This window comes from Pagrus major, chromosome 5 (genome assembly GCF_040436345.1).
Source record: "Pagrus major chromosome 5, Pma_NU_1.0".
Lineage (NCBI taxonomy): Eukaryota > Metazoa > Chordata > Actinopteri > Spariformes > Sparidae > Pagrus > Pagrus major.
This window is the reverse complement of record NC_133219.1, coordinates 37,288,925-37,296,902: the sequence shown is the minus strand read 5'-3', so window position 1 is coordinate 37,296,902 and position 7,978 is coordinate 37,288,925.

Genomic DNA, 7,978 nt, shown 5'->3' with positions numbered 1-7,978 from the left:
AATCGGTCCAAAGACCTGGAAGCTATTGAAAAAATGGGCCACTTTTTTCTTTAAAATATTCACCAAAAATACAAATTTCACCGGAATCCGATGGGGACTGCTGTGTCTCGTTCAGCCAGTATAGGAGCACATTTGGGAGCGATTTCGAGTCAATCGGTCCAAAGACCTGGAAGCTATTGAAAAAATGGGCCACTTTTTTCTTTAAAATATTCACCAAAAATACAAATTTCACCGGAATCCGATGGGGACTGCTGTGTCTCATTCAGCGAGTAGAGGACCACATTCGTGACGAATTTCGAGTCAATCGGTCAAAAGACGACCGTAACCCTAACCCTAGCTCCATAACCCTAACCCTAACCCTAACCCTAACCCTAACTCCAGCCTTAAGCCAGTCTCATGAAACATTGTCCCTTTTCACTAAAATATTCACCAAAAATACAAATTCCACCGGAATCCGATGGGGACTGCTGTGTCTCGTTCAGCCAGTATAGGAGCACATTTGGGAGCGATTTCGAGTCAATCGGTCCAAAGACCTGGAAGCTATTGAAAAAATGGGCCGAGGTTTTCATGAAAAATGGCCACTTTTTTCTTTAAAATATTCACCAAAAATACAAATTCCACCGGAATCCAATAAAAACTGCTGTTTCTTCTTTCCGCCAGTACCGGCGACATTTGTGGTCAATTTCGAGTCAATCGGTCAAGCGGAACCCTAACCCTAACCCTAACCCTAACCCTAGCCCCATAACCCTAACCCTAACCCTAACCCTAACCCTAACTCCAGCCTTAAGCCAGTCTCATGAAACATTGTCCCTTTTCACTAAAATATTCACCAAAAATACAAATTCCATCGGAATCCGATGGGGACTGCTGTGTCTCGTTCAGCCAGTATAGGAGCACATTTGGGAGCGATTTCGAGTCAATCGGTCCAAAGACCTGGAAGCTATTGAAAAAATGGGCCGAGGTTTTCATGAAAAATGGCCACTTTTTTCTTTAAAATATTCACCAAAAATACAAATTCCACCGGAATCCAATAAAAACTGCTGTTTCTTATTTCCGCCAGTACCGGCGACATTTGTGGTCAATTTCGAGTCAATCGGTCAAGCGGAACCCTAACCCTAACCCTAACCCTAACCCTAGCCCCATAACCCTAACCCTAACCCTAACCCTAACCCTAACCCTAACTCCAGCCTTAAGCCAGTCTCATGAAACATTGTCCCTTTTCACTAAAATATTCACCAAAAATACAAATTCCACCGGAATCCGATGGGGACTGCTGTGTCTCGTTCAGCCAGTATAGGAGCACATTTGGGAGCGATTTCGAGTCAATCGGTCCAAAGACCTGGAAGCTATTGAAAAAATGGGCCACTTTTTTCTTTAAAATATTCACCAAAAATACAAATTTCACCGGAATCCGATGGGGACTGCTGTGTCTCATTCAGCGAGTAGAGGACCACATTCGTGACGAATTTCGAGTCAATCGGTCAAAAGACGACCGTAACCCTAACCCTAGCTCCATAACCCTAACCCTAACCCTAACCCTAACCCTAACTCCAGCCTTAAGCCAGTCTCATGAAACATTGTCCCTTTTCACTAAAATATTCACCAAAAATACAAATTCCACCGGAATCCGATGGGGACTGCTGTGTCTCGTTCAGCCAGTATAGGAGCACATTTGGGAGCGATTTCGAGTCAATCGGTCCAAAGACCTGGAAGCTATTGAAAAAATGGGCCGAGGTTTTCATGAAAAATGGCCACTTTTTTCTTTAAAATATTCACCAAAAATACAAATTCCACCGGAATCCAATAAAAACTGCTGTTTCTTCTTTCCGCCAGTACCGGCGACATTTGTGGTCAATTTCGAGTCAATCGGTCAAGCGGAACCCTAACCCTAACCCTAACCCTAACCCTAGCCCCATAACCCTAACCCTAACCCTAACCCTAACCCTAACCCTAACTCCAGCCTTAAGCCAGTCTCATGAAACATTGTCCCTTTTCACTAAAATATTCACCAAAAATACAAATTCCATCGGAATCCGATGGGGACTGCTGTGTCTCGTTCAGCCAGTATAGGAGCACATTTGGGAGCGATTTCGAGTCAATCGGTCCAAAGACCTGGAAGCTATTGAAAAATTGGGCCGAGGTTTTCATGAAAAATGGCCACTTTTTTCTTTAAAATATTCACCAAAAATACAAATTCCACCGGAATCCAATAAAAACTGCTGTTTCTTCTTTCCGCCAGTACCGGCGACATTTGTGGTCAATTTCGAGTCAATCGGTCAAGCGGAACCCTAACCCTAACCCTAACCCTAACCCTAGCCCCATAACCCTAACCCTAACCCTAACCCTAACCCTAACCCTAACTCCAGCCTTAAGCCAGTCTCATGAAACATTGTCCCTTTTCACTAAAATATTCACCAAAAATACAAATTCCACCGGAATCCGATGGGGACTGCTGTGTCTCGTTCAGCCAGTATAGGAGCACATTTGGGAGCGATTTCGAGTCAATCGGTCCAAAGACCTGGAAGCTATTGAAAAAATGGGCCACTTTTTTCTTTAAAATATTCACCAAAAATACAAATTTCACCGGAATCCGATGGGGACTGCTGTGTCTCATTCAGCGAGTAGAGGACCACATTCGTGACGAATTTCGAGTCAATCGGTCAAAAGACGACCGTAACCCTAACCCTAGCTCCATAACCCTAACCCTAACCCTAACCCTAACCCTAACTCCAGCCTTAAGCCAGTCTCATGAAACATTGTCCCTTTTCACTAAAATATTCACCAAAAATACAAATTCCACCGGAATCCGATGGGGACTGCTGTGTCTCGTTCAGCCAGTATAGGAGCACATTTGGGAGCGATTTCGAGTCAATCGGTCCAAAGACCTGGAAGCTATTGAAAAAATGGGCCACTTTTTTCTTTAAAATATTCACCAAAAATACAAATTTCACCGGAATCCGATGGGGACTGCTGTGTCTCGTTCAGCCAGTATAGGAGCACATTTGGGAGCGATTTCGAGTCAATCGGTCCAAAGACCTGGAAGCTATTGAAAAAATGGGCCACTTTTTTCTTTAAAATATTCACCAAAAATACAAATTTCACCGGAATCTGATGGGGACTGCTGGGTCTCATTCAGCGAGTAGAGGACCACATTCGTGACGAATTTCGAGTCAATCGGTCAAAAGACGACCGTAACCCTAACCCTAGCTCCATAACCCTAACCCTAACCCTAACCCTAACCCTAACTCCAGCCTTAAGCCAGTCTCATGAAACATTGTCCCTTTTCACTAAAATATTCACCAAAAATACAAATTCCACCGGAATCCGATGGGGACTGCTGTGTCTCGTTCAGCCAGTATAGGAGCACATTTGGGAGCGATTTCGAGTCAATCGGTCCAAAGACCTGGAAGCTATTGAAAAAATGGGCCACTTTTTTCTTTAAAATATTCACCAAAAATACAAATTTCACCGGAATCCGATGGGGACTGCTGTGTCTCGTTCAGCCAGTATAGGAGCACATTTGGGAGCGATTTCGAGTCAATCGGTCCAAAGACCTGGAAGCTATTGAAAAAATGGGCCACTTTTTTCTTTAAAATATTCACCAAAAATACAAATTTCACCGGAATCCGATGGGGACTGCTGTGTCTCATTCAGCGAGTAGAGGACCACATTCGTGACGAATTTCGAGTCAATCGGTCAAAAGACGACCGTAACCCTAACCCTAGCTCCATAACCCTAACCCTAACCCTAACCCTAACCCTAACTCCAGCCTTAAGCCAGTCTCATGAAACATTGTCCCTTTTCACTAAAATATTCACCAAAAATACAAATTCCACCGGAATCCGATGGGGACTGCTGTGTCTCGTTCAGCCAGTATAGGAGCACATTTGGGAGCGATTTCGAGTCAATCGGTCCAAAGACCTGGAAGCTATTGAAAAAATGGGCCGAGGTTTTCATGAAAAATGGCCACTTTTTTCTTTAAAATATTCACCAAAAATACAAATTCCACCGGAATCCAATAAAAACTGCTGTTTCTTCTTTCCGCCAGTACCGGCGACATTTGTGGTCAATTTCGAGTCAATCGGTCAAGCGGAACCCTAACCCTAACCCTAACCCTAACCCTAGCCCCATAACCCTAACCCTAACCCTAACCCTAACCCTAACTCCAGCCTTAAGCCAGTCTCATGAAACATTGTCCCTTTTCACTAAAATATTCACCAAAAATACAAATTCCATCGGAATCCGATGGGGACTGCTGTGTCTCGTTCAGCCAGTATAGGAGCACATTTGGGAGCGATTTCGAGTCAATCGGTCCAAAGACCTGGAAGCTATTGAAAAAATGGGCCGAGGTTTTCATGAAAAATGGCCACTTTTTTCTTTAAAATATTCACCAAAAATACAAATTCCACCGGAATCCAATAAAAACTGCTGTTTCTTATTTCCGCCAGTACCGGCGACATTTGTGGTCAATTTCGAGTCAATCGGTCAAGCGGAACCCTAACCCTAACCCTAACCCTAACCCTAGCCCCATAACCCTAACCCTAACCCTAACCCTAACCCTAACCCTAACTCCAGCCTTAAGCCAGTCTCATGAAACATTGTCCCTTTTCACTAAAATATTCACCAAAAATACAAATTCCACCGGAATCCGATGGGGACTGCTGTGTCTCGTTCAGCCAGTATAGGAGCACATTTGGGAGCGATTTCGAGTCAATCGGTCCAAAGACCTGGAAGCTATTGAAAAAATGGGCCACTTTTTTCTTTAAAATATTCACCAAAAATACAAATTTCACCGGAATCCGATGGGGACTGCTGTGTCTCATTCAGCGAGTAGAGGACCACATTCGTGACGAATTTCGAGTCAATCGGTCAAAAGACGACCGTAACCCTAACCCTAGCTCCATAACCCTAACCCTAACCCTAACCCTAACCCTAACTCCAGCCTTAAGCCAGTCTCATGAAACATTGTCCCTTTTCACTAAAATATTCACCAAAAATACAAATTCCACCGGAATCCGATGGGGACTGCTGTGTCTCGTTCAGCCAGTATAGGAGCACATTTGGGAGCGATTTCGAGTCAATCGGTCCAAAGACCTGGAAGCTATTGAAAAAATGGGCCGAGGTTTTCATGAAAAATGGCCACTTTTTTCTTTAAAATATTCACCAAAAATACAAATTCCACCGGAATCCAATAAAAACTGCTGTTTCTTCTTTCCGCCAGTACCGGCGACATTTGTGGTCAATTTCGAGTCAATCGGTCAAGCGGAACCCTAACCCTAACCCTAACCCTAACCCTAGCCCCATAACCCTAACCCTAACCCTAACCCTAACCCTAACCCTAACTCCAGCCTTAAGCCAGTCTCATGAAACATTGTCCCTTTTCACTAAAATATTCACCAAAAATACAAATTCCATCGGAATCCGATGGGGACTGCTGTGTCTCGTTCAGCCAGTATAGGAGCACATTTGGGAGCGATTTCGAGTCAATCGGTCCAAAGACCTGGAAGCTATTGAAAAATTGGGCCGAGGTTTTCATGAAAAATGGCCACTTTTTTCTTTAAAATATTCACCAAAAATACAAATTCCACCGGAATCCAATAAAAACTGCTGTTTCTTCTTTCCGCCAGTACCGGCGACATTTGTGGTCAATTTCGAGTCAATCGGTCAAGCGGAACCCTAACCCTAACCCTAACCCTAACCCTAGCCCCATAACCCTAACCCTAACCCTAACCCTAACCCTAACCCTAACTCCAGCCTTAAGCCAGTCTCATGAAACATTGTCCCTTTTCACTAAAATATTCACCAAAAATACAAATTCCATCGGAATCCGATGGGGACTGCTGTGTCTCGTTCAGCCAGTATAGGAGCACATTTGGGAGCGATTTCGAGTCAAACGGTCCAAAGACCTGGAAGCTATTGAAAAAATGGGCCGAGGTTTTCATGAAAAATGGCCACTTTTTTCTTTAAAATATTCACCAAAAATACAAATTCCACCGGAATCCAATAAAAACTGCTGTTTCTTCTTTCCGCCAGTACCGGCGACATTTGTGGTCAATTTCGAGTCAATCGGTCAAGCGGAACCCTAACCCTAACCCTAACCCTAACCCTAGCCCCATAACCCTAACCCTAACCCTAACCCTAACCCTAACTCCAGCCTTAAGCCAGTCTCATGAAACATTGTCCCTTTTCACTAAAATATTCACCAAAAATACAAATTTCACCGGAATCCGATGGGGACTGCTGTGTCTCGTTCAGCCAGTATAGGAGCACATTTGGGAGCGATTTCGAGTCAATCGGTCCAAAGACCTGGAAGCTATTGAAAAAATGGGCCACTTTTTTCTTTAAAATATTCACCAAAAATACAAATTTCACCGGAATCCGATGGGGACTGCTGTGTCTCGTTCAGCCAGTATAGGAGCACATTTGGGAGCGATTTCGAGTCAATCGGTCCAAAGACCTGGAAGCTATTGAAAAAATGGGCCACTTTTTTCTTTAAAATATTCACCAAAAATACAAATTTCACCGGAATCCGATGGGGACTGCTGTGTCTCGTTCAGCCAGTATAGGAGCACATTTGGGAGCGATTTCGAGTCAATCGGTCCAAAGACCTGGAAGCTATTGAAAAAATGGGCCACTTTTTTCTTTAAAATATTCACCAAAAATACAAATTTCACCGGAATCTGATGGGGACTGCTGGGTCTCATTCAGCGAGTAGAGGACCACATTCGTGACGAATTTCGAGTCAATCGGTCAAAAGACGACCGTAACCCTAACCCTAGCTCCATAACCCTAACCCTAACCCTAACCCTAACCCTAACTCCAGCCTTAAGCCAGTCTCATGAAACATTGTCCCTTTTCACTAAAATATTCACCAAAAATACAAATTCCACCGGAATCCGATGGGGACTGCTGTGTCTCGTTCAGCCAGTATAGGAGCACATTTGGGAGCGATTTCGAGTCAATCGGTCCAAAGACCTGGAAGCTATTGAAAAAATGGGCCACTTTTTTCTTTAAAATATTCACCAAAAATACAAATTTCACCGGAATCCGATGGGGACTGCTGTGTCTCATTCAGCCAGTAGAGGACCACATTCGTGACAAATTTCGAGTCAATCGGTCAAAAGACGACCGTAACCCTAACCCTAGCTCCATAACCCTAACCCTAACCCTAACCCTAACTCCAGCCTTAAGCCAGTCTCATGAAACATTGTCCCTTTTCACTAAAATATTCACCAAAAATACAAATTCCACCGGAATCCGATGGGGACTGCTGTGTCTCGTTCAGCCGGTATAGGACCACATTTGGGAGCGATTTCGAGTCAATCGGCCCAAAGACCTGGAAGCTATTGAAAAAATGGGCCGAGGTTTTCATGAAAAATGGGCACTTTTTTCTTTTAAATATTTAACAAAAATACAAATTCCACCGGAATCCAATGGAGGCTGGCTTAAGTCTGGGGTTAGGGTTAGGGTTATGTGGCTAGGGTTAGGGTTACGGTCGTCTTTTGACCGATTGACTCGAAATTCGCCACGAATGTGGTCCTCTACTGGCTGAACGAGGCACAGCAGTTCCCATTGGATTCTGGTGGAATTTGTATTTTTGGTGAATATTTAAAAGAAAAAAGTGCCCATTTTTCATGAAAACCTCGGCCCATTTTTTCAATAGCTTCCAGGTCTTTGGACCGATTGACTCGAAATCGCTCCCAAATGTGCTCCTATACTGGCTGAACGAGACACAGCAGTTCCCGTTGGATTCTGGTAGAATTTGTATTTTTGGTAAATATTTTAGTGAAAACGGACAATGTTTCATGAGACTGGCTTAAGGCTGGGGTTAGGGTTAGGGTTAGGGTTATGTGGCTAGGGTTAGGGTTACGGTCATCTTTTGACCGATTGACTCGAAATTCGCCACGAATGTGGTCCTCTACTGGCTGAACGAGGCACAGCAGTTCCCATTGGATTCCGGTGGAATTTGTATTTTTGG